Source organism: Anoplophora glabripennis, unplaced genomic scaffold (assembly GCF_000390285.2).
Source record: "Anoplophora glabripennis isolate ALB-LARVAE unplaced genomic scaffold, Agla_2.0 scaffold354, whole genome shotgun sequence".
NCBI classification, from domain to species: domain Eukaryota; kingdom Metazoa; phylum Arthropoda; class Insecta; order Coleoptera; family Cerambycidae; genus Anoplophora; species Anoplophora glabripennis.
The window spans coordinates 498566-520886 of NW_019416649.1; the positions used below are offsets into that span (position 1 = coordinate 498566).

Here is a 22321-nt window from a genome sequence, read left to right on the forward strand (position 1 = left end):
TAACATATCGATAGGCTATTTTTTTGAGAATTTTTCGAAGAAAAAAAAACACGACTTTTTCAAAAAGCACTTTTTTGGTTTAAAAATTAACAAAAATTTAAAAACCTAAAAATGTATTACATATTTTTATATTTTTTAAATAAAACTATCTTAAATCGAACAAAATGAAAAAAAAGTTTGATATCTTTACTTTGTGCCAAGATACTGAAATTTGAAATTTTTTTACTCAAAATATTCAAATGTTCATAACTTCTTGATGGGTTGAAATAAAAATTTGAAAAAAATTCATGAAAGCTACTCTAAATGTAGGTATTAAATAAAATCAAAAAAAAAAAAAATAGAAAATTAAAAATTGATTCAAAATAAGAAAAGATCCCACTCTAGAACACGTCTCATAAATTTGCACATGGAAAGGCTATTTTTTGATAATTTTTCAAAGTAAAAAGCGCCATTCTCTCATAAAGGACATTTTTTGGTTTAAAAATTAAAACAAAAACTCAAAAACTTAGAAATATATTACATATTTTTATATTTTTTTAATAAAACTACATCTTAAAACGAACAAAATGAAAAAAAANAAAAAAATTCAAAAACCTAAAAATGTATTACATATTTTTATATTTTTTAAATAAAACTACATCTCAAAACGAACAAATTGAAAAAAAAAAGTTTGATATCTTTAGTTTTTGCAAAGTTACTGAAATTTGAATTTTTTTTCCTCAAAATATTCAAATGTTCATAACTTTTTGATGGGTTGAAATAAAAATTTGAAAAAAATCATGAAAGCTACTTTAAATGGGTAGGTACTAAATAAAACCAAAAAATAAAAAATAGGAAATTAAAAATTGATTCGAAATAAAAAAAGATCCCACACTAGAACCCGTCTCATAAATTTGCATATTGAAACGCAATTTTTTTTTTGAGAATTTTTCGAAGGAAAAAAAACGCCATTCTCTCAAAAAGAACTTTTTTGGTTTAAAAATTAAAACAAAACTCAAAAACCTAAAAATGTATTACATATTTTTATATATTTTTAATAAAACTACATCTTAAATCGAACAAAATGAAAAAAAAGTTTGATTACTTTATGCCAAGTTACTGAAATTTGACATTTCTTATATTCTTTCAAAAAGCACTTTTTTTGTTTAAAAATTAACAAAAATTGGTCGAACTGTTAGTTTTCTTAAATCACTCGGTAAAATATTGGGGAAAAAATGACAAAAACATTAAAAAAATAGGTGTTTTCTCAAAGGAAGAAACCTTGTTTGAAACAAATGTAGCACTTGCAAAGATCTACACTTTTTTTAGAGCCAGTTGTTACTTAAACACATGGTTCATTATTATCGCAAATAATACATATATTTAATATAATCACTTTATAAAAATTGTGATAAGTTTATCAACAAAAGCAAACAGAACTTCACATCTTTGTCGCCGGCTTGATTTCGGCCACTGACGCGAACCCTGTCTCGTCTCTTATCACTGGGGGCACAATTTTGTTATTCGAATTTCAAAAAGCGGCTGCACTTACCGGCGTGGTCGGTGTGTTGTGGGCATTGCCCAACTCGCTCCACTTTATTTTATTTTGTAATCACCCGCACATAAAGCATTTCATCGGGGCGTATGATCGAAACAAATACGGTTCGATTCGATATAGCGTCGAAAATCGTAAACATGTACTCCGTATCGGCGCGACAGCCACTCGAGATAGGGATATGTGTGCTAGATGTGTGTACGAATCCGAATAGCTCTCCGCTATCGGAAAGTCGTGAACTTCGCGTAGAGGAGGGTATTTTATCATAACAATCGTTGAATCTATAGAAAATTCGATGAAGGAAGCTGCAGAGTAAAAAATCTCGCTCAAATCTAAGTTTCACTTATTATTCGATAACGTTTTCGGAATCTCCAGACCCGAATTGGTCTTGCGGAATTTTTTCATAATTTTCAACCGCCAAAAAATATTACTATTTCAGTTTTTACCACCGCTACTGCGTTTACCTAATACAGTGTGTCCCCCGAGGGGCGATCCGCTAAGGAAAAATCGTAGATTACAAAATTTCTGAAATCTCTTGTAATGTATTTGCAGATTTCAATATCAATTAAAAAAAGATTACAAATTTCATATAAAAAATCAAGATTACAATATCTTTCAACAGATTACAAAACATTTCAGGAGATTTCAGAGTTATTTTAGTAGATTTTAATGATTATTTAAGATTTCAATAGGATTATTAGAAATTAAAAGAAGATTTCAAAATTTCTTAATAAGGTTTCAAGGATTACGGGAAGATTACAATAAGTTTTGAATATCCATTTCAATAAAAATAATTGAATTAACTTCAACTGTCATTCATTTCATTCATTAACAGTAGTACTTTGATAAGAATTTCCAATATGATTTTTACGCAAAAATTGTAACATTCTGATTAAGTTTTTGTTCGAATGAACGTTAAAAACTTTTTGTCATGTCAAAAATGATAACGTCATTTTGAAAGTAGGTAAGTATATATTTTTATTGAAAGATAAAAATATAATAATCCAATAAACTAATAAACTAATAAAAATAAAAAATAGAATTATCATAAAATAAACATTTTCCTAAAAAATAAATAATAAGAAATATAATTAAGCTTTTATTAACACTTGTATTTAATACTTTACTTGTATACAGCGTATTTAAAAAAGACGCGGCAATATTTAAGGGGGTGATTGCCCAGGTCATTTTATAAAAGAAAGTTCCTATAAACATACGTCCGCAAACGCTTCGTTACCGATCTACAGTGTTGAAATTTCATTAAAAAAACAGTAAAAATTATATTTCTCCAAAACCGCTTGAGATATTAAAATGAAATTTTAGGCCTGTCAATAGCTATGGCAGACCCGTACTTTGCAATACAAAACGATTTTTTAGTCTTACCAGTGACGCGTGTATTGGCACGTCACTAGCTATTTTTAAAGAAAAAAATAGGACGCCGCTGGTTTTTCTGAAAATAAAATTTTTTAATTCTTTGTTCAATTATGAAGAAGAAAGCTTTCCTCAGATTATACGCACTGTACGACGTACCGTTATTGAGTAAAAAATAAAACACGTTTTATTGCGCACCTAAAACCAATGTTTTAATTTAGAAATTCATATTCAATAATTTGAATTGTTCAATAACAAAGAAATTCAAATTATCAAATTTGATTGATTTTTGAAATGTGGTACTGTTGTTTATTGTAGATTAAAGGGGCTGCGTTTTGGAGAAATTTAATTTTTACTGTTTTTTTTTTAATGAAATTTCACATTCAGTAGATCGGTAACGAAGCGTTTGCGGACCTAGGTTTATAGGACCTTTTTTTTATAAAATTACCTGGGCAATCACTCCCTTAAATATTGCCGCGTCTTTTTTAAACACGCTGTATACAAGTAAACTATTAAACGCAAGTATTAATAAAAGCTTAATATATTTTTTATTATTTAGTTTTTGGGAAAATATTTACCTACTTTCAAAATCATCATTTTTGTCATGACAAAAAGTTTTTAATGTTCATTCAAACAAAAGCTTAATCAGAATGTTACAATTTTTGCCCAAAAAATGCGTGATACTGGAAATTCTTAATCAAAGTACTATTGTTAATGAATTAAATGAATGACAATGGAAGTTAATTTAATTATTTTTTTTCAAATGGACATTCAAAACTTATTGTAATCTTCCCGTATTCCTTGAAACCTTATTAAGAAATTTTGAAATCTTCTTTTAATTTCTAATAATCCTATTGAAATCTTAAATAATCATTGAAATCTACTAAAATAACTCAAATCTCCTGAAATGTTTTGTAATCTGTTGAAAGATATTGTAATATTGTTTATTTATATGAAATTTGTAATCTTTTTTGAATTGATATTGAAATCTTAGATACATTACAAGATATTTCAGAAATTTTGTAATCTTCGTATGTTTTTTCCTTAGCGGATTGCCCTTCGGAACACACCAATCACACTATATAGGTTTCTGTCTAGGTTTCTGTGGCATCCTTTGGAAATTGAGGTAGGGGGGGCGTTGTATAACGACTACATCGACGAAATTGGTTAGCTGATTACACAGATTACAGCTAGGATTACAGATAAGATTACATAGATTACAGATAGATTACATAGATTACAGATAAAATTACGTAGATTACAGATAAAATTTCATAGATTTCAATTTTAAAGAGATTCTTAGATGATTACAAAGTGTCAAAAGGATAAATATTAAAACGTCTTAATTACACGGAGATTGCAAAGATTTCAGAAACGATTACATAAGATTCCAGCGCAAACGTACGAAGATTACATCAGCGGATCGCCCCTCGGTGTCCCCGCAGATTTACGTATTTTAAAGATTCAATTCATATTCAAATATGTTGGATAAAGTTCCTTTCATGTTTTTTAATATAATATATGAAATTTAATTACTTTTCAACCCTTAAAAATCCTTAAAAACTACCCTTCCATGGCCAAAAAAATAGAAAACATTTTTTTAAACAGTTTAAAATATTCTTTTGGTGCATTCATAATGTATTAAAAGCGTATTTACTTGATAAGTGTTATTATTCTGTATCAGAATTTTTAACAAGTGTATCTTAGTGTGTAAGTGTTTATGACAATTCCTATAGGTACATGTAATATGTCGAACGGAAATAAATAATAATTTAGTTTTGAGCTTCTAACGGTCATAACTCAGTCAAATTTTGTCCTACAAAAATTTAAAAAAAACAAATTGTTCACTAAGAAAAAACTTATAATTTCTTATTTTTCATTTTTTTATAACTTTGTTAGTTTTTGAAATATTTAGAAAAAAGGCGATTTTTTTAAAAATTGAAAAATTTTATTCAAAACTAAATGAAATATTTCTTAAATTTAAGCTTCTAAAATCGTTCAAATTCCCAGAATATACTGTTAATACATAAATAAAGTAAATTGTAGAAGGAATAAGTTTAATTTTTTTTTCTCAAAAATCAAGACAATCATTTTATTTTGATTGTAACTTCATTAGTTTTCATGCTAACGACTTTTACCACCACTCAATTTAAAGGTCTTTTCAAGAAAAAAAATCAATCACTTTGCTATACCTTCATTTTTGCTTATGATCATTTTTTTGATAAATCTTGTAGTTTTTGAGATATTCGCGAAAAATGGCTCAAAAACATCAATTTTTTGGGCTAAAAATGAATATATTTAGGCGCAAATAACTCAAAAAGTATTGACATTTTGTAGATCCTTATAAGAAATAATTTAATCCCCGACAATCCCTCTTTGTCTATGCCGCTTGAATTTCTCGGTCCATTTCTCTTATAAGTAAAAAATATAAAAACAGCATTTCAAAACATGAGGCTACTTTAAGCATCATAACCGGGTTAAGAGGGTTTTTAGTAATTCAAATAAAATTATTCAATATTATTATCAAAATATTTATTTAAATTTAATGAATAGACTTTTATTCCACACAAAAATATATGTATTTTGAAAATTCAAATTATGGTGAGTAAATGTAGTGTTGTATAAATGTACAATAAAGAAAATAAAAAAGTAGGTATATTAAAATTCATCCTCTGAATATTCTGATGAATTATCTTCGTCTCCTAGATTGATAACGATAGGTTCCACAGTAACGTCAATTAAATTATCGAGTTCCCACATTTTCTCCTCTTCTTTTTGTACATGATGTATACATCTTTGCCAGTTATCTGCAGTTACTCGTTCCAAGGAATTTTTTAACAAAATTTTCACGTCACTTAATTTAAACGTCGTATTATTTCGCGCTACATCTCCTTTTACCTGCGCCCAGACTAATTCGATTGGGTTAAGTTCACAGTGATAAGGTGGTAACCGTAGTACCGTTATTTGGCGATTTGTTGCCATTTCATCGATAACATATTTTTTCTGATCTTTATTAAGATTGACAAGTGTCAAAAGTTCCTTTTTCACCATATTTGTTTCAAAAGAAATGTTTTTTCCGGATAACCATTGAATTATATCGGCTTTCCTCCAAGCAGTCGTAGGCGTCCGCTCGGTCTGCCGTGAATGGTAACTGGCATTATCCATGACAATTACAGACCCCGGAGGAATAAGATCCAACATCTGTGTAAAATACTCTTCGAAAACATCTGCGTTCATGTCTTCGTGATAGTCACCTGTATTTTTAGATTCAAATAAAAGTAAACCGCCATCTACAAAACCACTGGCACTACCTATATGTGTCACTATTAATCTTCGCCCTTTACCTGAAGGTGCCTTGAACCCTGTTGAAAGTCCATCCAAAAATGCTTGTCGAAAACTTTTTACATTTTTATCTTGCCATACTTTTGTTACAGTATATCCCTCGTTGACCCAAGTTTCGTCTAGATAATAAATATTCCTCCCTTCGTCACGGAATTTTCTAATTGATCTTAAGTAGGATCTTCGCCAACAAATAATTTCATCTTTATCGATAAGAACTGACTTCCTGTTCTGCTTTTCCCAGCAAAAATTCAACTCTCGTAAGACGGCCCATAATTTGCTTCTACTGATTTTTGGCAAATCGTTGTCCTCTGAAAGTTCACTTAAAATTTTGTTTAGCGTTGGTATTTCTTTTTTAAAATAAAATGAGTGTACTTTTCTGCGAATGACATTTTTGAAGAAATCATCTATAACGACTTTTGACCTCCCTGTAGATGATTTTGGGGGATTTACAGTATCTTGTTCATTTTTTGTTTCCTTTAAAAGTCTGTAGATAGTCGATTTTCCAATCCCTGTCATTTTTGTTGGCATTAGTGTTACCCGATAATTACCTGAAACGAAATATTACCACGCCCATGGCCGGTTCTTTTCTCGGGGTTTTATTACTCTCTTTCATTTCCAAACAGACTATAGAAGTGTGGAATGTGCAGGGCATCCGTCTTGTTGAAATATTAGTTTTCTTCTAAAATCTATTTTCGCTATCTAGTTCTGCCGAAACAAAGTTATTGAGAATTTCCAAATACGAATTTTGATTAAGATTTTCTTCCAATTATTTTATGATACATTATGTCACACCAGACATTTACATTTATAATTTTTTTACTATTATCAATCGAAAATTTGTATTATCTTTAGGCCAGTATCTATAATTTTGAGAGGCAACTACGCCATTAGTTGTGAATGTCGATTCGTCAGTAAATAAAATATTGTGATGAAAGAATCTGTTTTCAACCAGATTCTCGCCCTTTGTTAAATAAAAGTCCAAACGACGACCATCATCTCCATCAAGCCATTTATGATTAAACACTGGTTTGAATAGATATATCTTGTTGTATAATAAATTTTTTGAATATGAGATCAGCTAATATCTGTTTCTGACCTTTCCTGAGTGACATCTTTGGATTGTCTTGTACAGAGTCCATAACTACAACAGTAGCAGCATCGTTACCATTGTATTGTTTTTTTCACCTTTTTAATATTCTTTACATTTGGATACTTTTCATTAAAAATTTGTATTGCATGTCGATATGAAACATTACCGATTCCATAACATTTCACAAGATAAATTCGTTGCTCCTGGGTTAGCATTATTAATAAAAATTATTCGGCGGGCAACAAAAATAAATATGTCGACTTTGACATTGATAAGGTAATTATTTGGTATGATAGTTAAAAATTGCGGCGTCTTTTTATTTGCAAAATGTGATTATGGTTTCTTTCTGACTAAACCTCGTTTTTGCTCGAGTTCTCGAACAACTTTGTTAAATACAGTTTTTAAAGAAAATAAAAATTAAAAGCACTTTGCTTAGGGAAAATTTCACATTTTCAATTTTTTTGGACGCCCTGTATGTTTTATTACACGTTTAATTATGTACTGCCCATGGTTTCCCAGGATAAGCCAAACTTTTTATCAAGAATAACTTTTTCTGGAAAAGTCGACAATAAAAAAGTTTACAAATGCGGTATCCCATTCGGGGACACACTGTATGTTATTACTAAAAATTATATAAATTTTTCCGCATTTCGTTTATTCTCCTGAATATGGATAAAAAAAATTCGGTGGAAACATAAGTCCCACGAAAAAAATTCTATAACTGTTTCTGTTTCTGAATCTACTGCCTCGAACTTGTCTAGTTTTTTTTTATAGTAATATTATCCAGTGACCGGTCCAGACCACAGCAGAACGGAGTTGTGACACATATGTATCAAGGCTATAAGAAAAACGCTAAACGCCGATATAAGTATATTAAAACGTCCAAGGTCCGTAAAATAATATATTCCCATATTAATGCGTTGACACACGCAACTAGTTCTGTTGCTAAAGTCCGATTTTATAATGTACTCCTTCGAGCAAAGCGTAAAACATAAAAACTAAACTAGACTATTGAAAATTGAGACACGAAGCGGCCCAAAAATGTAGAGAAAAAAAGGTTTTTCAACTGTACAAAAATGTATGCTAAATTAATATTTAATACTCAGTACATTGTGATGATATCAGTGTTAAAAAAGTGTAAGAAAATGTTTACAAGCAAAATAAATAAGAAGAAAGCCTCCAAAAGCCTCCTAGTTAGACATCGGAAGCATTGTGGCAACTGCAAATAAATAAACAATAGTAATCTATATTATGCTAGTAAGCGGCAATAATACACGTTGTCCGCTCTATGCTCACTATACACAATGCTACTAACTGCCATAAAAACACGTGCCATACACTCGACCAAGCAACGCGTCAAACTCACTCACACACGTACGAACGACATTATTTTCTTCCAAAATTCTGTTTAGAACAAAATTCAACGTATAAATATAAATAATATATTTAGCGTTTCCTTATTTTTGGGTGTACTCTTTGCTTTCAAAATTTTGTACACTTTACAAAAAAGGAAGTGAATAATTGTAATACACTTGTTTTATTGTAACTGTCAAAAGATCCAAGTCATAGTTGGCATCCTTATTTTCGTTTTATTGGGACAGACCGCGTTTATTTTAGATTTTTCTTGTACCAGTTTTTCTGCCGGCTTCAACTTCCTCGCCATTTTTTAAATATGCATAAAAAGAGCGAGTGTTTCATAAAACTTGCTGCACATCAGCACATCGAAAATTCGTGATACAATTCGCTGATTGAATCAGTCCGTCTAGAATAATAAAATTAGAGTTGTATAAATGTGTTATAAAATGTTATGGTTATTGCGATGATCTTTTGACCACAATGCTCGATATCGTCTGCTGCCGGTAACCTCTGATTTAGTTGTAAAATATGCGCGGACACTAATATATGCGTATACAAGGAAGCTGCATCAGTAATCTTTAATGTTCGAGATTGTACTATAGATATAGCTAGCGTTAGTAATGATAAAGTCGCACCTTAAACCAATTTATACGGAGCTTTCATAAATGTTTACAAGTTACGTGACCGCCGTACTTAGGCAACCAACATTGCAGGGCTGGTACTGGTAACGAAAATTCCCTAGATATTGGAATTACCAATATTAATGATTTGTTTACAATGAGCAATGACAAACCGTGACGTCTACGCTCGAGATAATGCGATCGCTGATTGGTTGGATAGAATCTTGTGAAAAATTGTACCAATCACAGCTACGAAAAGATGCAGTCAATTTCGTCTTATTGATATATATATATATATTATTTTTGCAATGGGAAATCAAATTCTGTGAATTATTATCGAATTATTTATCGATTTGTTTTTGTTTTTAATTAATGCCAAAAATTTGAATATTTAACATAGGTTCTTATGAGAAATGCAATGATGCATACCCTTACTACCAAATTTAAATAAACGTTTCGGTATACAACTTAGTCATTAGAAATGGATTATATTCAGCTTGCGTTTGTTTGTGTAATTCAATTTGGAATAATAAAATAAAATGGGAAGTTTTCAAACGAAGTATGTTTTTTTGAAATATTTTAATAAGTACGATAAACTTTCACTATAAGAAGTAAAAAATTCAGCTGCATATAAATAATTAAATGTTTATACCTTGCATTACAACGCATATAACAATCTTATACCTTTTATACATGACAAGGACTGACAACTTACAAATAACCAAAAAAAGCATTCTCGTGCGCTGTTGCCAAGTTTCTACTTCAACTCGTGACATTTGTTTATGCATATCGGGTAAAAAATTATAATTGAATGATGGAAATACATAATTACAAGTATTGATGAAGCACGCGATTCTTCTTATTGCAACCTTGATCTTACTATTTTAATAATTTTTTTACTTTACCAAAATTTAATCGTGAATATATAGGAAATAAAATGTACAACTATTGTTTCAGGTCAATTTAGTTCATGTGTTGTATTTCACTCTAATACGTTGTATATTTATTGTGATATTCGATTACATGTTATGTAACGTTCAGATTGGTATCGGAAGTGTTTACATAAGAAATATGAATATTACCTTACTCTACCGTTTACTTTGGATTGCTTTACTATTGGGTGTACAAATGCTTTAAGATATTATTAAAAATTGGGCAAGATACCCGATAAACCGTGGTAATTTGTAATTTTTTTAACACGTAATCACACCCACGGACAGTTTGAGGTAGAAAAAAAAGTAATAAACGTTTGGAAATACGAGTAGGTCCACTTTTTAGACAAATCTTTGTAGTTGATATAGCGTCAGTTCTGATGCAATTGTTATTAGTTTTTTTAAGTACGGTTGAATACAATAATCTTTCTAATTTACCTAGATGATTAGCCAATGTTTTTTATTTTCTTTTGTTATCCTGATAGGTTTCCTTTGTTTCTGTAAACAATCGCATGATAATTAAAACAATTTTGAAATAGATCCTACTTCGGCAATTATGTATTTATATTTTATATTATTTTTAGTATTGAAGTGACATTTCCAAATAAAAAAATGTTAAGAAACCTAGGTGTTATTTTAGGTGTATCTGCCATAAAATGTACTTTCTTCATATACACTCGGCAAAAAAATTAAAGAAGCAGGTTTATTGCTCCTTAAACATCAATTAAGGAGGTATATCGGGGTCCGAGGGAAGTGAGGAGCGCAGGGTGGTCCTATGCTTTTCTTATGGGACTAAAACCCGCTGCCAGTTTGAAAAAAATAAATTCTATTGAAATTATTTGCGATAAACATTATCTATATAGCAAAGAAATCTACTCATATGCACATAGCATACATATTGACTAATTAACAACATAAAAATTTCATATTTAAGTAGTTTTAAATTATATTTAATGAACGCATAACGACTATGTAGATGTGGCAACAGCGCTAATAATTGACTAGCAGTTGTACACACTGCAAACCTACAGACCTCGGACATCCGAGATATTGCGCGTCAAATTCGGGTAAAGATGCGTACGCGTTCAAAAATGTATTGTGTGTAAACTATGTACAATATAATTATTATATATAGCAAATATATCGTATTATCCTCGCGAAGATTTGTATCCTTTATTTAAAATCCGTAAATCATGTGAACTGGTAAAACAACGAGAATTATGTTAATTTAGTTCTAAAGAAATGAAATGACACTCGTGCCCATCTCTCGTCTAAGTCAAAGAAAATGTTGGATGCAATTTTGAAGGTTCTGTGATAGAAATTACATTATTATTCACTGTTCGTGTTTTTAATCTGTATTTGAGTAATGTTACAAAAGTTTTGCAACTATAACTAATTTTTTAGATATAAATTTTGCTGAGAAATATTTATCTTCATATGTTATTCCGTACAAATGCTTTTATCTCAAGTATTATTAATTATATTAATCATGTAATGAAAACTTTATGTAACCCTAAATATTTCTGGGTAATGATTACGATGTTTTTATAAACCATTAAATATATTAAAAGGATTTATCAACTGTAATTTTTATTCCAATAAATATATCACAGCTTCTTAGTCTTCTGTAATGTCTGGATAATTTATTGTTGATGACAATGTACATGAGATTTAGGAAAAATGTATATGTTTGAAATCAATTTCGTTTTTATCAAGTCTTCGATCAAATGTATTCCCTCCTTGTTGTCAGCTGATTGCGATGTTGCCACATTAATCCTCAAGTCAGACAGAAATGCAATTATTGGTTTCTGTTTCTGATTAATACAGCTGTACTATGTTCAAAACTTACGTTAGTTTTACATCAAAAATAAGAATACTGTGTACTATCTATGGAAAAGTTTTATTTCACAATTTCTACATTTTTTTCTCAGTTATGGGCAAGAAAGAGCCGCACCGTCCATATTCGCCATATAAANTAATTAATACAGCTGTACTATGTTCAAAACTTACGTTAGTTTTACATCAAAAATAAGAATACTGTGTACTATCTATGGAAAAGTTTTATTTCACAATTTCTACATTTTTTTCTCAGTTATGGGCAAGAAAGAGCCGCACCGTCCATATTCGCCATATAAACCTATGTTAAAATGAACAACTTTCAACAACAATATCTCAAAATCTAGATTCAAAAAAAAAAATAAAAAAAAAAATTGACGCACAAAGGGAGCACTGGGTAATACGCTATATAAATTTCAAGTACATCTGTGCATTTGAGTAAACCCGATACACCTCCTTAATGATGATTAAGGTGAAAAAATTCAAAATTTTGAAAAATAAAAAATTTTATTTTTTCAAAATTTAAAAAAACTGCATTATTTCTTTTGATTGCAATAGTGATGCTCAAAAAAAATTTTTCATCAAGATTTCAAAACCAGAATCTTCCAGCTTCAAGGTGCTTCTTTTTTGTCTCGATACGACCATTATTCACGAAGCTGCAGCCTTTCAAAGTTCACTAAAAGAAATTGTAAATATTTCTGCTTCTTTAATTTTTTTGCAGAGTTTATATAGTGGAATATATATACTACCTGTGAAAGGGAACAACCATTATTATTAATTATTCTTGGGAAATATGGTTTAAATTTCTTCCTAAACCGAACTAAGTGGCTCTCGATTATTATTGCCTATTGGGATTAGAAAGCGATGCATCTATACTATAATTCACAAATATATTTCTAATAATAAATAATATTAAGTCCCATCCAAAATTACAGCAGGTGAAAGAGATACTCTGAATTATGCATTAGTTTTTATTTTTTCTTTTATTGGTCATTCCGTCTACTTTCTCTCACGCTCATTTTCAGAAGTTAAAAAACACGTAACTGAATATTCTTCTGCTTGAAAATTTTATAAACATCGTGGTTATCTTATGTAGATATCTGCTATTTTCTCCTTGAAAGATGTACGCTATCTAGTGTGCGACATTTCGGGCAACTTTCAAAAACAAACGAATGAGAAATTTTTCTATGTTGCAAGTAATATATTAAGTGGGATTCAGTAGATAAATTGAAAGGTTCCGGTCGTACTTGTTAATTTCTTTTACTTCCTGTTTGATTTGAAATTCGAAAAGCGTACCCTGAAAGATGATAATTATCCATGAGTTGCGTATTGCTAATACCGTAACAGGCCAATTACCAAGTTGCAGTAAACAATAATAATAATCTTCAAGGTATTTAAGTCATAATTTTACTTTACAATTAGGTGAAGATAAGAAAACGACGTAAATATGTATCACTGTGAGCTACAACAATTAATTATGTCTTTAGATAACAATACAGCAATTGTTTTAATTTTTCCAAGGCATACTATTTGAGATACATTGGTTGATTTGTGCCCTCTGTTACATATTTTTATTCCAGGAGACATATTGGCATGGCTGTCGCTTGACGTAGTTTAGGTATTAGTAAAAATCGGTCGAAAATAATGCATACAATGAAAATATAAGGATGCGCCAGGAAACAAAGTTGTGCTATTTGCAGGAAAAATTAAAAATGTAAAAATACTCAAAAATTATGTGTTTTTTCTCACATTTTCCAATATAACTTTTTAAATATGCAGTTTACAGAAAAAACTACATATTACTAATGAAATTGTTTATTATGAAATTTGCTGTAAGATAGAATTATTTTCTTCCATATTATAGGTATATGCATACAAATTTATTGCAACATTTTAATAATGTCGGATTGACAATGAAATGATTTTTCAGAATCAAGAAAAAAATAGGGGGTTGCTATTTAGAAAAAATGTCGATGACGTCATTACTGGAAAACAAATGACGGTTGAAAATCGCCTTTTATGCTAAAATATGTATTTTTTAAATTAAAAATCGACCTTTTCGAGGATTTTTCCAAAAAAAAATTTGTTTCGGTTTTTCTCAATTTATTCCATACTTTAGGCGCGTACGGTATATTATTTTCGACCGGTATAATATCTAATCTACGTCAGGCAGCAGCCATATCTCGAGGGTTTTGAGCTTCATTCTCTTGGACTATTTGGTGTTTGTTAAAATCCCAATGTAGTCCAAGCATTATAGAGAAATGCTTACAGAAATTATTACCTGGACAAAAAAAATATGACCGTATAGAAAATTAAATTTTAAATTGAGTTTCTTGTTCTTTAAACTCGATCCAATATGGCGAACATGGTTAAAAAAAATCGCAAAGTTGAAAAAAACGGTTTTTCTAAAATAACTAAAAAAATATAGCACGGATTGAAAAATTTTAAATGAGAAAGTTGTAGGTTTTAAAAAGATCTATCGACAGATTTTTTGAAAGTATCGATTGCTTTGTTACTTTTCGAGATATATCGAAAAAACCGTTAAAAATCTTCTCTTTTCTCTTCTTCTATAACTCGTTTACATTTACGTGCCCATATTTGCTATTTACTGCAAGCATAGCCCGCGGCAAGCCAAAAAAGTACATTTTTGAAAAATTTAAAAATATTAATTATTTTTCGAGATATATCGATTTTTTGAAAAAAAGGCGCTCTCGAAAATTGGCTAGATCTTCTCAGCGGATAGCCCTACAGTAACGATTTTCGGTTTATTTTCTTCGTAAAGAGTTATATTATCATGCTGTTAAAAAATGTTGACGATTTTATTAATTTTAAGGATCAAAAAATGACTGAAAAAGTTGCACTTTTTTTGGGTATGTTTTTTTCAAATAACTATTTCAATTTTTATTATTTTTTTGTACTTAATCTGGGGTAGCTAAACACGAATATTATAGCATTTTCGCCTTAGAAGCAAAATAGACCCGTAAATGTTTAGTTTTCTTTCTTTAAAAGTCATTTTCATAAAATAAAAATTGAAATAGTAATTTGAAAAAAACATACCCAAAAAAGTGCAACTTATTCAAAGTCATTTTTTGATCCTTAAAATTAATAAAATCGTCAACATTTTTTAACAGCATGATAATATAACTCTTTACGAAGAAAATAAACCGAAAATCGTTACTGTAGGGCTATCCGCTGAGAAGATCTAGCCAATTTTCGAGAGCGCCTTTTTTTCAAAAAATCGATATATCTCGAAAAATAATTAATATTTTTAAATTTTTCAAAAATGTACTTTTTTGGCTTGCCGCGGGCTATGCTTGCAGTAAATAGCAAATATGGGCACGTAAATGTAAACGAGTTATAGAAGAAGAGAAAAGAGAAGATTTTTAACGGTTTTTTCGATATATCTCGAAAAGTAACAAAGCAATCGATACTTTCAAAAAATCAGTCGATAGATCTTTTTAAAACCTACAACTTTCTCATTTAAAATTTTTCAATCCGTGCTATATTTTTTTAGTTATTTTAGAAAAACCGTTTTTTTCAACTTTGCGATTTTTTTTAACCATGTTCGCCATATTGGATCGAGTTTAAAGAACAAGAAACTCAATTTAAAATTTAATTTTCTATACGGTCATATTTTTTTTGTCCAGGTAATAATTTCTGCAAATTTAACATTAATCCGTGACAGAATGCTTGGACTAAGTGGTTTAGTTAAACTTTTTTTCAGTCGAATTGTTTTCAGTCCAAGCAAAGCGTAGCTGTTCCCAACAGTATTGCAAATTTTCAAAAACCCGTTAAAATACCAGTTCACGGTGTGGCAATAAAGGAAAGTTGTGTTTACGGCTTCAATTTGATGTATCGACCTTGCCATCGCTTAACATCCACGTGGTACTTGGTACATCATGAATTTTGAGGTAATAATTTATTTCAAGTGTTAAGTAACCGCGTCTATATGGCCCAGATATTTGCCATATTTAGTGCGGTTCTCAGACTTCACGCGTCGAAGAGCCTTTCACGGTCGATTGGTTAAAAAAATTTTGAAAACTTCTTCAGAGAAAGGTACTTGCGTCAATCTGCGAAGGCGAAGTCTTGAGAAATAGCTAGATGTCTTGGTTTTTACTTTTAGTCGTGTTCTTAGGGAAACGAAGCAGCTTTTCGGGTGTAGTTAAATATTTTTTACTGTTTGGACCATTCAAAAGTCGACGCCTGATAGTAAAAACAGTTCTGTGAATTTAGTTTTGCGGTACTACATTTAGAAGACTGTACTGTACAGGCTGGTCCATTTTCGGTGAGAATTCAGGGTATTTCAGAAACTACTAAAGATATGATAAATCTGACAACACGTTCTCGAGCTCGATTTTCATGGCAAACTCAATTGTCAAATCAGAAATTTGCGATCTTCATTTGTTTCTGAGTTACAGGGCGTTTCTAGTTATTGTGACACTTTTGAATATGTCTGTATCTCAGCTGTTAAATAAGGTAGAGTTAAATAGAAAACTGCTTAAGACTAATTCTTTGGCGTAGAATTGAATGCCGGTATTAGATTTTTAGTAGGTCTTAAGATTCCAATCCAATGGACTCAAATCACGTAACCTAGATGGTCTTCTGATCGGTCCGTTTGTTCCTATCCACCTATCTCCTAAAACTTCGTTAGTATTATATTATCATACGAATATATGTTGTGCATTTAAAATAAACGTCATATTTTTACAACAGATATGAGTTTTGTAATAGTAGGAATTATAGTTAAAACATATATAATTTATATATAAAACACCCCGTATCTCCTGTGTTTGTTAAAATAACTATAGTATGTGATATATTCCTAAAAAGCAAAAAAAAATCTCTATACTTTTAGGCCATGGTCAGCTACGATTTCCATTTAAAAAAATATAACTTTGGGTCATAACTTCGAAATCTTAAGATCCACTAAAAATCTAATATCGGCATTCAATTCTACGCCAAAGAATTAGTCTTGAGCAGTTTTTACTTTAACTCTAATTTATTTAACAGCTGAGATACAGACATATTCAAAAGTGTCACAATAACAAGAAACGTCCTGTAACTCAGAAACAAATGAAGATAGCAAATTTCTGATTTGACAATCGAGTTTGCCATGAAAATCGAGCTCGAGAACGTCGTGTCAGATTGATCATATCTTTAGCAGTTTCTGAAATACCCTGAATTCCTATCGAAAATGGACCAGCCTGTACACTGAGTGTAGATTGACGTTTTCAGATAATAATAAATAAATCGTAATTTATCTACTTTGGTAACTGACAACTGCAGTAGAACATTATAATATTCCATTTTTCGAAGGATTTTTTTAATATAACGTTCGCACTCTGCCTTAGCTTTGTTGCTTTCATATTTAGATGAACTAATGTTGTAGGAAATTTTCTTGTGATTTGAAAAACAAATAATGTTGCATATCCGACATATAAACCAAACTTATGTATTCTTTTTTGTAAAACACCCTGTATGTACATATTTATATAGAGTGCTTGCTGAGGATTTCAATGATGTAAGGCTTGATAGGTCTATCTCTAATAAGGTACGACCAAAAGACTGTGGTATCAATAAATGTTTTTTGACCTTATCCCTCTTATTATTAGAGGTAGACCTATCAAATCTTATGCCAGGGTATTGTTAAGGAAGAGCCCTTTCTAGATAATTAAATATTTTAAGCAATTAAAACAATTTAGTAATAAAATTAAAAACAAATCTTTAATAACCTTTTTTTTTGGGAAGCATTTTGGTATTAAGATATAAACCTAAGTTTACATGCTTTATTTTCGTTAGGAGATGCTTTAGTCAGATTTTTTGTTATATAGGGTCTTATAAGCCACACGTAAAAATATTTCAGGGGTGTTTCCCTGGACCAATTCAAGAAGAAAAGTTCGATAAACTTGGTTTCTAAACGCCTTATATGAGAGATACAAACTTTTTTTCTTTTTTCAATAGTCAACATTTTTTTATGAAAAAATATGGGTTTTTGCAAAAAAAAACATTTTCGGTTAATAAAAAGGAATAAAAGAAGCAAAATCTTTCAGTTTTTTAATTGTAGCTCGAAAACGAAGCAAAATTTCGCTATAGTTCATGGGAAAAATTATTTAGAAAATTGAATTTCCCATCGAAATGGCTTATTTAAAAAATTTAAAAGGAAAATTTTATGCAAAAAAATCGTTAGGTAATAAACAATTTTAAAGAATGCAAAAAATATTTTTTTTTGATTTTTTTTTACTTTTTTTAATAAAATAATTTAGTAAAACCTTGAGAATTTAAGAACAATGAAGTTTATTAATAATGTAGGTATATACAGTGTGTCCACGGATGGAGTTGACAATAGGAGAAACTCTTGTTTTTGACATTATCGAAAAATTTCACTCTTTATAAAAAGTTGTGCCCCTCGAAAAAATGAGACTGTCATACAAACATCTTAGATTAGATATACAAGGTGCTCATAAAAAAACAAGAAAATACTCAAGAGAGAAGTACCATTATTTATTATTTTACACATTTTTATATAACAAATCTGTTTATAACCTCAAATAATGTCCTAATACAAATTTTAAAATCAAAATTTCAATTCTGACTTTTACTCTATATGTATAGCTACTTCCCACCTCAAATATGGACATTTTTCGATAAAGTCAAAAACAAAAGAGTTTCTAATTAATAAACTTTATTGTACTTAAATTCTCAGGTTTTTACTAGATTATTTTATTAAAAGATTTAAAAAATCAAAAAATCTAATTTTTTGCTTTCTTTAAAATTGTTTATTAACGATTTTTTGTATAATATTTTCCTATTACATTTTTTAAATGAGCCATTTCGATGAGAAATTCAATTCTCTACAAAAGTTTTCTTATGAACTATAGCGAAATTTTGATTCGTTTTCGAGCTACAATTAAAAAAACTGAAAGGGACGCATTTTCACCCCTATCTCCAATTTCCACCCTCTCATTTAATAGCACTCAGCGGTTTTTTCATCTAAAATGACCCTTTGAAAGATTCATGCAATAAAGTTGCTTGAACGTCGTAGTTCCTTTTAACCCTGTTTTTTTGGATATAATCAATAGCCTATTGATCCTTTTTCAAGTTATACAGTGTCCCAATGTCCCAATAAATAAGAAAAAAAAACGGAAATTGTGCAACAAATTAATAACTTCACACAATAACAATATGTGTACATCTGTATATGTACATTATTGCTCACCACACGAATTTGTCTATGTTTATCTGACATTTTCAAGTAGGTATAGAAAGTGATTTTTTATATCATAATTGCGCTAAGTAACAGTGTTATTCTAACCTTCTGTCTTGATAACAATATCGGTAAAGACATTACGAAATATGTTAACATTATTTCAAAAACCGTGTCGTAATAGGCTCGGCAATCGCGGATTTACCAGCGTTCGCAAGAGAAATGCATTCTGAAATGATTTTATCAGGCATAAGGACGTGGAGGAATGCACGAGTTTTTTAAAATTTGACTTGTTAAAAGTTGCAATGGGTTTGATTTTGAAAAACTCGTTAAATAAATTTATGTAGCATCGCACTTTCCGGAGCAAAAAAAACAATTTTTACAATTTGTTTAAAAAAAGTGTTTAGACAAATGGGCACCAGATTTCTGGCCGGCATCATCTCGATTCACGTTAAGGAACATCTCACGAATCTGAATATGCAAAAAAATCGAGTCGGAAAATTTCTCCCACGAATGCGAGGTTTTCGTCTTGCCTAAAAGGCAAATCATCTATTGCTTTCCGAAATTCATTATTAAGAAAATTTAGAAATCTATTCGCATTCAAATTGCCGTCAAAAAAGAAATGGCTAATTATTCTGTAATTTAATATTCCACACCAAACATTAACTTTTTGCGAATACTGACTGCGTTTATAATGAATTCTGGATTCTCAATATTATAATGTTACTCCTAAAAACGAAAGAAGTACGCCTTGGATTTTGTGAAATCACGCTCATTTTCCTTCACCAAGCGCACTTCATCAAGCTCTACATCTTAAAAAAATCCGGTTAAAATCGCGCAATAAATAAAGAATCTACAGAGTGGCCCAAAAACAAATGGGTATACAGTAAAATTCAATGAATATGTTTCCCATATTGACTGATATTTTTTAATGGACGTAGATTAAAACAACTTTAAAATACCTTATAGCACTAAAATGACAAGTGACGATAGAACAAACTAATAATGAACTACATTTAGCACGCGAACACAATTGTTTTAACAAGATTGGCCTTTTGTAACTCCTCCCGTGGACACACTGTATATTTTCGAGAAAATCAACGTTCTTAAGCGATTATATCCTTTATATTCAAAGCAGTGTCCGACAATGACAATTCGATACATTCACTTACCCTATAACAGTTACTCCAATACGCGCTAGCCATTAGTGATCGAAGACTTATTGCACAACTTCCATCCCCGCGTGTGAATCCCAATGGACTCCCGAAGAAGGATTCACCAGTACACTTCCAATCATTAGCACACTTAGCGGACACCCACCCGAATGCGACGGCGTCTGGCGTTTATTTTTTTTTATTCTCTCGGACACATGTTCTGCAATCTGAGCCGTGCATTAAAAAGTTTTATGTAATGTGCGCTGGCGAATGATATTATGACCGAGAGCGCGAGTAGGGGGTATGCCGGGTGAGCGAAATGTGGTACCATGGAGGTGTTAGGTTGTATGGAGCGTTAGTAGGGGGTGATGGAGAGGTGAGGATCCGTGATTTATTTGCGGCGTTTTGAGTTGGTCTTTGTATTCTGTTGGGTTGTTTGTGTCACATTGGAAACAAAAAAGTTAAATGGTTATATCTGCGCCAAAAAGGAGAAGTCAGGGGTTGAGAATAACTACAGATTCGTGGACTCAAAATAGGCAGATTTAGGCTAATTCACCTATATCCGAAGAATATAGGTATAGAAGAATAACATAAAAAAAACTAATTAAAGAAAAGGTGTAAGGAAAGTGTTGTGTTGACAATAAATAATAAGTAAGTATACCAACATATTTACATAGCGTTTTTGCCCCAAAAATTGAAAGAATGTAAAATTTAAAAAAAATAAGAGAAAAAATACCTATAGAGTACAACAAACTTACAGCTAAACATTAAAAATACAAAGATAATAAAAATTGACAGTAAATAAACAGACACATATTTATGTATTTCGCATCCATGTGATACACTCTTATTACCTTAGGGTGCACTGATAAAAAATTCATTTAAAGAATAGAATTCACGACCTCGTAAAAGGATTTTTAGTTTTCGCTTGAAAACTTTACTCACTTGATGTGTTGATCAAATGTTTATTTTTATGAATTAAAATAGATAATTTGTAAACATATAGATTAGTAAGGGTAAAGATTCCAATATTTTTTAAATAACTTCTGCAAGATTCCCTATGGGGTAAATTCTTATTGCCTTTGTTTGTACCAGGAATACATCTTCAGAACTAGTAGATCCTCCCCAAAGCTCAATTCCATATTGCAATACACTCTGGAAATATGCATAATAAACAATCTTTGCTATGGAAAACTCGACATTTCATTTAACAGTTAGTATGGCTTTCCCTAACTTTGTCTTTAAATTGATTATGTGCTCCATCCAATTTAATTGCGAGTCGACATAAATGCCAAGAAATTTTGTGGATTGTACTGAGCATATTTGATCACTATTTAATTTTGAAGAGGTGTCTGTAATTCCACGTAATTGAAATGTTATACTGTTAGTTTTATTGCAATTTAGCATCAACTTATTTGCAAGAAACCAATAAGAAACGTGTTCTAAAATAACGAGCGTTCAAATAAAAACGTGGTCGAAGTTGGCTCTGACACATTGGACGTAGGGAGTAGCTTATAGCGACCAACTTAACCTCATTTCTCAACGAGCTGTATAGCAGCTGTCAGTTTCAATAACGTTAATGACTATATAACTTTATTTTAAAGAATAATCGTGATAACAATAACAAACAATTAAAGGAGCTGCGGAAAGTGTCCCCCTCCTTGTTATAACAATAAATTAAAGCAGCTGCTGAAAGTGTCCCCCTCCTTGTTCCAAGCACTTTTCACACCTGTTCCTCAAAGAATTAAAGACATTTTCTAAGATGCTCGGGGTATTGTTAATTTCACGAATCTTGTCTATAAGTCGAGCCTGCAGATGGTTTAAATCAGGAATAGGCAGTTCAAAAATAGTGTTTTTAAGGTAAGGCCACAAAAAGAAATCA

At 30.6% G+C, this 22321-nt stretch overlaps 1 protein-coding gene across 2 annotated transcripts in view; it reads right to left on the minus strand.

Moving 5' to 3' along the window:
• Positions 1-20697, minus strand: part of LOC108906904 (glycoprotein 3-alpha-L-fucosyltransferase A) — a 28097-nt gene extending 7400 nt beyond the window's left edge. The window contains exon 1 of one of the 2 annotated variants that reach the window (XM_018710340.1): positions 20458-20697. The gene's annotated coding sequence lies outside the window, so the exon portion shown is untranslated. Of the gene's footprint in view, positions 1-1531; positions 1680-20457 lie in introns of those variants that run through there. The other variant, XM_018710342.2, reaches the window with a different exon arrangement.
• Positions 20698-22321: the final 1624 nt, after the last annotated feature.